The following is a 10,573-nucleotide window of genomic DNA, read 5'->3' on the forward strand; positions in this document are numbered from 1 at the left end:
GGAGAAGGTGAATCGAGTCACTTTGCTGGTCAATGTCCGACTTAAGCCAAATTTGGAAGAAACTAACATATGCAATCGGTATGTAAATTTGACTATGAGTCAATCATCTTATCCCCATAAATAGTGAGCAGCCCAAGAGCCCTTTAAGCTCTCCTGCACGGCAGCGAGCTGCACGCCAGGATCTCCCCTTGAGTAGGGACACCTCTCAAGGTTCCTCCTTGAGGTTGAGAGATTCCTTGCCACGACAGATCCTCGGTAAGTGACTAATAGCATGCTAAACTTAGCGGGCTGCACCAGACTCTCCCTCTGAGTGGGACGTCTCTCAGAGCTGCGAACTCTTAAGTTTGCATGAGCTGATCTCCGGCACTCCTTGCTCCTCGAGGTTCAACTTTCGCCCATTGAGACAGTCATTTAAAGTGAGTATTTCACTAAACCCAGCGGGGAATTTTTATTGGTGCCTTTAACTGCGCATATTTCAATAGGCACCTTTAACTGCGCATATAATGAGTATTTAGGCCTATTGTGTGTGTGTGTGAATCGATTCAAATTATTATAGTAAACCTCATTTAATCACTTTGTAGATGCTAGTTTAATTAATGATTAGTTATTGCTAAATTTTTGTGATTCTCTCCTTGCTGCAAACAAACCTTAAACTGCTGCTAAACATATAATCCCTAGACATAAACCGTTGACCAAGTCTGAGACTAGGATTGGATCCAGCCGCACCTAGGCTCCTCTCTGAGAAGGACTTTAGAAAGCAAGGGGGCCCATTCTGAACCTCGTGACTCAATGGGAGGGCTCCCCTTTTCCTCCTCCGTGTATTTTCTTCGGGCTCGATTTCCTCTTTCTTTCAATTTTTATATATATATTCCATTCATTTAATAAGTAATAGAGCGAACCTTGCCATCGAACGCTGTTAAATCACACTTTTATAAATTTCTATTAAAATCACTATTTGCAAATATCTTTGATGGTGATTTTTAAGCGGCCTAACCACTCATCCGTGACAATAGTATAGCTGAAATAGCAGGGAAATTACATACAGGCTGGATATACACTAGTTTCTGTGGCGAGGCTAGCAAGTGACTCAAAATGCACTGGGTATCCTTGAGACTGAGCAAATAATAAAGATAATCAATAAGTATCCATGGGCTTCCGTGATCTGTATGAAAGAAGGGCAGAATGACAAACATCAGAATATTTTGGTGAAAAAAAAAAAAAATTTATGACAGTGTTCTTGTGCTTTTTAAAATCACTGTCGTGGATGGAGTGAGAGTGCACTTGTAAGAGCAATATGTTTATTGATAACAAAGTTTGATAGTAAATGCGACAGTGGTTTAACAAGATTTGATGGCAAGATATACTTGATTATTTACTGCATGGGGACAGGGTCAGACAAGACTGTCAGGGAGACCCTCCCATTGAGTCATGAGGTTCAGAGAGGACTCCCTTGCTTTCTAAACTCCTTCTCAGAGAGAAGTCTAGGTGCAGCTGGATCCAATCCTAGTCCCAGACTTGGTCAACGGTTTATGTCTAAAGGATTATATATGCGCAATAAATCCTTTATATCACTTAGCTAAGACTTCAAAAGTTTAGCATGCTATTAGTCACTTACCGAGGATCTGTCGTGGCAAGGAATCTCTCAACCTCAAGGAGGAACCTTGAGAGGTGTCCCTACTCAAGGGGAGATCCTGGCGTGCAGCTCGCTGCCGTGCAGGAGAGCTTAAAGGGCTCTTGGGCTGCTCACTATTTATGGGGATAAGATGATTGACTCATAGTCAAATTTACATACCGATTGCATATGTTAGTTTCTTCCAAATTTGGCTTAAGTCGGACATTGACCAGCACTGTGGTTAGGTGGACACATTGCCATAAATTAGCCCTTGGCTATTGCATTGTTATCTGTCTCCCCCGAATCCACTTTGAGCTGGATGCATCCATCATGACTGCCACTGGTGATTATCGCTTGAGCAGGGTTACGGGAAAAGGTCAAGTGGTGGTGGGGGGGGGTGTCAGGGGAAGCACACCGCCACAATCACAGATACTTAATTTGATAATTGATCATGCTTAGAATCTTCAGCAATACAGGAAAAGCAATGAGGATTAATTGGACAGCAAAAGACAAATTTCCTGACACTCTCCTAAGGTGTTGTCTTGATTGGAAATCAAATTCCTTGCCTGGTAAGACAGCTTTGGAAGTCACAAACAAATCCTGACGTTTTCTTGGCTCAGTGCAGATTTTTGTCACCTTAATATTTATCAGACTCAAGCTAAGACCTCTTGAGCATTGGCTAGACATGGTATGTTTACCCCTTAATCACATAACTGAGTAATTTAGGTCCGTTACTCAATCTATTCTTAGCCTTTCAGAGAATGTATTTAGAAATTTTACCATCCAAATTGTGACCCGAGGACAGCGTTGGCTCTGCTTACAATAGTCTGTTATGCTCATCTCAGCCAGCATATAATACAATGACACAAGCCCTGCAGAATCTTGCAGGTGTCAGATGGCCTGGAAACATACTGGAAATATGAGTGATTCATCCAGCGTTCAAAGTTTTTCTCCCTCAGGCCAAAGGAACAACAGCTTACATGTTTATGGGAAATGCCAGGATTGCACACTAAAAAGCTAAGTGGTCTTCAATCCATTCTTTTCACCCAAAATATATTTCACCCAGATATCCTCAGATAAATCTTTTTCCATACATTCAAATTATTTTAGTATAGGCCTGGTGTGATCTTGCAGACAGACCAGGACTGTCAGCCTATCGATCTCTCCATTGGTATATCAGGGATAGAGAGGATGGAACCTCTAAGGCTACTTAAAAACATCTGAATTGTTTTCTTGTCATACGTTCCACTGATTAATCAGAAGGCAGACTGTATTCACTACCACAGGAACTATAATTTCCATTTTTTAGATTCATGTAGGTATTTTGTCTGTTATAACTGAATGTGTTTGTGGCTTCCCCTGTCTAGTTACAAATGTTCTTGATTGACTGAGCTGAAGTGTGGATGTGGCTAAACATATTGCTTCCTCTTTCCTTGAATAACATCTTCCAATGCTCCACTATAGTCTTGATATTGCTGCACAGCTCAGTACACTGTATTCAGAGCCAAGTAGGCATTTCCTTTATAAATCTATTTTGAGGAATCTCAAAATATTATGACTTGACGTTTTCACTCTTGTCCTCAAAGAAAATATGATTTTTGGGGAACTGCTTAATAAAATTATCTTTGTTTAATTATGAGATATTAAGCATGAAAAAAAAAAATATTAAAGTTAGAAATATTGCTTGCATTTTTGCACTTAACGCAAAAATCAAATACTTTTAAAAACCTCTTAATTTCTCACAGCTACAAATTGTTCTTTCTGTCACCAGGATAATTTTCCCTATCCCCATGTACTTGGGTGGAGCACCTTAGAATATGGTTTCTGTAACCAAACAAATTGAAGAATTGCTTTGTAAACAACTAGAGAGCTGCAAGCACCATCATTCCTAACTCATCCAGCCTGCAAGACAGGACTGCTCCAATTGTCTCTCATGTTGCAAACTGTTTTTTATCTCCCACAGAGACTACTGATTACTTTCATAAAATTTTGTAAAATTATTATTACTTAAACTTAGAATTTTCTCACTACAATGTCACATTTAAATTGGAAACTTAGGTTTTGTATCATCTGAGCTTTCAAAGAGGGATTCTTGAGTATTACCAACATAATTTTTCTCCATTAAGTTCATTCTGCCTTTCACGTAATCAGACAAACTAACTTTGTCGGTGTATTTGTTTGCCCAAAAGGGAGAAGATTAACTTTTATGAATGATTCCTTTCAAAGAAAGATTGATTTATATTTAAAATACTGGGTCCCCTCAGCAGTAAGTGAGAGATTACATTACATGTACAGTTTATCACACATTTGTAAAGCTTACCACATAGTAATAACTCCTGGTTTCAGCTGGGATGGAGCTAATTTTCTTCCTAGTAGCTGGCATAGTGCTCTGTTTTGGATTTAGGATGAGAATAATGTTGATAACACACTGATGTTTTAGTTGTTGCTAAGTAGGGCTTACACTAGTCAAGGACTTTTCAGCTTCCCATGCTCTGCCAGGTGCACAAGAAGCTGGGAGGGGGCCCAGCCAGGACAGCTGACCCAGACTGGCCAAAGGGCTATTCCGTACCGTATGACGTCATGCTCAGTATATAAACTGGAGGGAGTTGGCTGGGGGACAGTGATCGCTGCTCAGGGATGGGCTGGGCATCAGCCAGCAGGTGGTGAGCAATTGCATTGCACTTGTAAGAGCAATATGTTTATTGATAACAAAGTTTGATAGTAAATGCGACAGTGGTTTAACAAGATTTGATGGCAAGATATACTTGATTATTTACTGCATGGGGACAGGGTCAGACAAGACTGTCAGGGAGACCCTCCCATTGAGTCATGAGGTTCAGAGAGGACTCCCTTGCTTTCTAAACTCCTTCTCAGAGAGAAGTCTAGGTGCGGCTGGATCCAATCCTAGTCCCAGACTTGGTCAACGGTTTATGTCTAAAGGATTATATATGCGCAATAAATCCTTTATATCACTTAGCTAAGACTTCAAAAGTTTAGCATGCTATTAGTCACTTACCGAGGATCTGTCGTGGCAAGGAATCTCTCAACCTCAAGGAGGAACCTTGAGAGGTGTCCCTACTCAAGGGGAGATCCTGGCGTGCAGCTCGCTGCCGTGCAGGAGAGCTTAAAGGGCTCTTGGGCTGCTCACTATTTATGGGGATAAGATGATTGACTCATAGTCAAATTTACATACCGATTGCATATGTTAGTTTCTTCCAAATTTGGCTTAAGTCGGACATTGACCAGCAAAGTGACTCGATTCACCTTCTCCTTCAGCAGTTTCTGCAACTTGTCGTACAGGACTCCATACAGCAGCTTTCCACCTCCGATGCTTCTCCGCAAGACGACAGGACCCATCAGTGAACAGGGCATAGTGCTTCTCATTTTCTGGCAGTTTATTATACGGTGGGGCCTCCTCAGCACGCGTCACCTCTGGCGATATTCCGAAATCCTTGCCTTCTGGCCAGTCCATGATCACTTCCAAGATTCCTGGGCGACTGGGGATTCCTATTCGGGCCCGTTGTGTGATCAGTGCGACCCACTTACTCCACGTAGCATCAGTTGCATGACGTGTAGAGGGGACCAGGAGGAGCTGTGCTTCAGTGCCGACCACTTCCGAAGCGGCTCGAACCCCTTCATATGCTGCTCATATCGTTTTTTCAGTTGGAGTATAGCCAGCCTCGAATCCTCTGTATCCCCGACTCCTAGGGGTCGACCTCGAGTCTCCCCCGGTGCTTTCTGCCAGAGGCTCCAGGTAGGGCCGTTCTCCCCGGCTGCGGTGTAGAGCACATTTTTTTTACATCTTGTCCTGCCCGGACTGGCCCAAGGGCTACTGCGTGGACTATCTCCCGTTTAATTTGTTCAAAGGCTTCTCGTTGCTCAGGGCCCCATTTGAAATCGTTCTTCTTCCGGGTCACTTGATAGAGAGGGCTTACGATCAAACTGTAATTTGGAATACGCATTCTCCAAAAACCCACGACGCCCAAGGAAGCTTGCGTTTCCTTTTTGCTGGTTGGTGGGGACATGGCTGTTATTTTGTTGATCGCATCCATTGGGCTCTGATGACACCCATCTTGCCATTTTATGCCTAAAAACTGGATCTCCTGTGCAGGTCCCTTGACCTTACTTGGTTTTATGGCAAAGCCGGCCTCCAGAAGGATTTGGACTATTTGCTTCCCTTTCTCAAAAACCTCTTCTGCTGCTGTGTTGCCCCACACAATGATGTCATCAATGTACTGCAGGTGTTCCGGAGCCCCACCCTGTTCCAAAGCAGTCTGGATCAGTCCATGGCAAATGGTGGGGCTGTGTTTCCACCCCTGGGGCAGTCGATTCCAGGTGTACTGGACGCCCCTCCAAGTGAAAGCAAACTGTGGCCTGCACTCTGCCACCGAAGGGATTGAGAAAAACGCATTCGCGATGTCAATGGTGGCATACCACTTGGCTGCCTTTGACTGCAGTTCGTATTGAAGTTCTAGCATGTCCGGCACGGCAGCGCTCAGCGGCAGCGAGACTTCCTTCAGGCCCCGATAGTCTACTGCTAGTCTCCACTCTCCATTAGACTTTCGCACTGGCCATATGGGACTGTGAAAAGGTGAGCGAGTCTTGCTGCTCACTCCTTGGCTCTCCGGTTGACGAATCAGCTTATGGATGGGAATCAGGGAGTCTCTGTTGGTGCGATATTGCTGCCGGTGCACTGTTGTGGTAGCGATTGGCACCTGTTGTTCTTTGACCCTCAGCAACCCCACAATAGAAGGGTCCTTCGAGAGACCGGGCAGGGTAGACAGCTGTTTAATTTCCTCCGTCTCCAAGGCAGCTATGCCAAAAGCCCACCGGTACCCTTTTGGGTCTTTGAAATACCCTCTGCTGAGGTAGTCTATGCCAAGGATGCACGGAGCCTCTGGGGCAGTCACAATGGGGTGCTTCTGCCACTCGTTCCCGCCTAGGCTCGCTTCAGCCTCCAATACAGTCAGCTGTTAGGATCCCCCTGTCACTCCAGAAATACAGATGGGTTCTGCCCCTTCATAGCTTGATGGCATGAGGGTACACTGTGCACCCGTGTCCACTAGAGCCTTCTACTCCTGTGGGTCTGATGTGCCAGGCCATCGAATCCACACGGTCCAGTACACCCGGTTGTCCCTTTCCTCCACCTGGCTGGAGGCAGGGCCCCTCTAGTCCTGGTCACAGCACTCGTTACTCACTTCTTGTCAATGCGAATCAAAAGTCCCTTTATTAAGATCGGAAGCAAAATCAGCCCTTCTGCTCTGTCTGGGGAGCTGCTCACTGGAAACTGGAGCAGCAATTTTCCTGGAAGAACCCTCTTGTGTTATTGTTTTTCCTTGCAACTCACATACTCGTGCCTCTCGGGTCGAGGTAGATTTTTCCATCCCACTTCCTCATGTCCTCGCCGTGGTCACGCAGCTAAAACCACAGGGTGGCCCGTGGTGTATATCCACTATATCGTCTCCCTTGAAGAGAGGGACGCTTACTCCTACTGGCTGAGATACTGGTCTGTACAGGTGAGGAGTAGGACATGTCCTCTTTGAATCGCTGGAACTCCCGGGACAATTGCTCAGCTAGCACGTCGGGCAGTTTCTCCACAGCCGAGATGCAGGCCCGTAGGGAGGAAGAGAGACTTTCTTCGTATTGTCGGAGTTGGCCAGCCAATTCATCCACCGTTGCTTCTTGATCACCTCTCTTTCAAGATGGCACATATATAAAGAAACAATTGCATATACAATAATGCAAAAATTCACATTTCTGGTTTATGCATGCCAGTGCAACCACTTCCAATGATAAAGTCTACCGTATAAACTAGATATTACTTTAGAAATAAAACCTTAAGTTTAAAAAGTTCAAGTTAAACTAAAGTTTAAAGTCTAAATCCAGTTAACTGCCAAAAATGTATAATATTAACAGTTACCTTACAGTAATTTCAAAATACAGTATTTGTCCCAGTTTTTACAAATGAGAAAAGTGTAGTATGGATAGCTGAACCAACTTTTCAAAACTCATACAGCAAAGCTATACAGAACTCGGTGCTAAAGTTTGGATCTATAAAATAACCAAGATGATAGTTAATCTCCGGAAAGCCAGGGAATATAAAGGGTAATGAAACTTCTACCACGGTTAGATATACAAACTGCTGTTAATCTGAGAGATTAACAAAACATTTCTTACTGCATGCCAAATAGATCCTGCAGTGAGCTCCAATTTTTCCAGCAGAATGACATCCTTCAAGCCAGCCTTAGCCAAGTGATAGGCTAGACTCACACCAACACAACCATTTCCAGTGATCACTGTCTGCTCTGTCTTTCCCCAAGAAAGGAGATGGGGTTTCGCTCCCGGGAAAAAAAATTACAGACAGTTACAAAAAGACAGTTGCACTTTTGTTTATAGCTCCAATCATAATATAACTTGGTCCCTGCTTGGCAGTCTAAGTGACACACCTCACTTAAGACCTAACCTGGTCATTCTTATCTTCTTTTAAAGTAAATGTTCTTAAAGGGTCATATACATAAACAGTAGTAATACAAAAAGCAACGCAAGGTTGCTTCCACTCACAACTTTAAATCTTTGTTATTTGTCCAATATACCCTTATGCGTAGAACCTAGTTCTCAATGAGAAACTGTACCCCTGAAATGACAGTGTCAAAACCTGGCATTTCAAAAGTGCTATAGTATATGCGACACAAAGAGAAAGTCTTTAAAAAAATGTCTGCTTAGTAAAGCTCCTTAAAATATTTCTAAAGCCAAATGTCAGCAGACTACATCAGTCTACGTGTTCACGAACAATAAAACTGAATATATATTTTCACATCCCGTCTATTTTGACATGTTCTACTTTGCTCGAGTCAAAACACTATAGAAACAGGGTTTTGTCAATGGCTCACACCTGCTACTACACTACGCTACAGTTTCACAACCCCTTTAAGCCAGCATAAACCAGGACTGCTGCCATAGGCAGCCCCATTCTCACTGTCTTGTCTGATCCTCCTCTCTACTGCCCCTCCCACAGACAGCAAGCCAGATCAGGAAATTTATCCAAATTTTAAAAAGCCATGTTTTTGGATGTAAGACAAGGTAGGACCTCTTAGTACAGCAGCAGTACAAACTACTGTGAAACCACAGTATCATCTTTCCCTTCAGGACACTTAATCGATACTCAATTTTTATCTCCCCCTCCTTGTACATTTGCTTTTGCAACGCCTCTGGCAAAAGGCTGTCTAACGTGTAACTAGTCTTCCACCCATCCTCCATTCAGAAATCAAAGCTATTAGTTGCATGTATTATGAATGAAGATCTTTTAAAATAATATGACATGTTAAATGCAAATGCAGGAGGAATATGCACCATGCGGCAACGAATGAAAAGGAAAATAAATGGGAGCACTGGACACCACAGGTTTTCTGTATTTGACCCATACACACTTCTACGTGTTCTTTTTTGAGATTACATATTCATTTTTGCAAGTTAACAGTAACCTGTTTACTAGCCAGATGCGAGACACTTACCCCAGCTCCTCTATCAAATTTTATGAGGATAGTTAATCAAGGTCAAGCGTGGTTTTCTCATGCTTCTTTTATGCTTTGAATTTGAGACTTCCTCACATGACTTTCCCTTCGGCTGGGGCTGCACGGCTAGAAGGCGCGTCCCCTGGGTGGTGGATAGGGGATCCCTCTCTGGAGGGTGCACCGGATAAAATTGAAGAAGGTGCCGCGAACCAGCGCAGCCTAAGGGAAGGCCACCCTGACAGAAAAACCACTGGCCCTCCAAGTCATGGGGGTTGGGCAGGAGGCCAACTACCTCCTCCCGGAAGAAGAAGAAAAAAAAAAAAAAAAAAAAAAAAGCTGCAGAAACGACGAGCATCAACTCGGAGATGGAGAAAATCAGTAATGAAGTGAGGAGGAGGAGATGGAACTGGATCGGTCGTGTCTTGAGGAAAAAACCAACAGAAGACTGCGCTGTGGCCCTTGGGACTCCAGAGCACGCAGCCGCAGACCGATCGAAGTGGAAGAACGATGTTCGCGCCTTGTGTGCCTCCTGGCACTGAGAGAATTCAGATCAGATCAGATCACATGACTTTCAGCTCTTTTCAAACGTTTTCTTTCAAACGCAGGAGCCTGGTAAGAATCCGGGGAGCACCTTTCCTGTGAACTACGCGGTTCACCCAGATGTTTGCTCGTGCCAGGTAAAATAGGTCATTTTGTGCTCATCGCTATGGCCCAGAACACAACAGGAGGGATCTCTCTATACCAGGTCAGCTACTTACCCCGGGCTGAGTCTGGTCTTTGACAGAGAAATGCGAGGCACGGGGGGAGGGGGGGGTGGGAAATGCACCTCCTGCCCACAAGGAGAGGCCTTCGCGGCCCGGTGACCCTGACCGGCACCTGGTGGAGCACTGCAGGCCGGCAGAAGGAGCTGTATTCCCCTTACCTTCCCCCCCCCGCCCCCCGCCAGATAGCTTTACACTTCTGGGGCCGCGCCCTGGGGCAGCACCGCCCGCGCGGAGGCCACGCGCTGAGAGCCGTGACCGTTAACAGCTCCTCTGCCAGCGCCTCCCCACCGCATCCCGCCCGGAGCTCCTCACCGCCCCCGCGCCCAGCCCGGCCCGGCCCGCGCGTGCCCGCGCCGCCGCCGAGGGGCCGCAGGGCAGCCGCGGCGGCGGCGGGGGGGGGTCGGGCCGGCCGCCGCGGCGGGAGGTCGCAGCCGTCGCAGGGCTCTCCGCAGCACCGCGCTCATCCCGCGCGCAGCCCGCCCGCAGCAGGGATGGAGAGCGCTGGCCAGCCCCTTGGCCGAGGGGGCAGCCCGGAGGAGCTACCGGGCGCCTCCCGATCCCCACCCCCAGTGCTCGTCCCCGAGCCAGGCGGGGGCGGTGGCGGGAGGGGGCGGGTCAGTCCCGGGCCGTGCCAGGGCGCCCCGCGGAGGCAGGGGCCGGGCCGGCCGGGGGTGTCGCTCGCAGCG

This window comes from Platalea leucorodia (assembly GCF_965183815.1).
Source record: "Platalea leucorodia genome assembly, chromosome: W".
NCBI lineage: Eukaryota > Metazoa > Chordata > Aves > Pelecaniformes > Threskiornithidae > Platalea > Platalea leucorodia.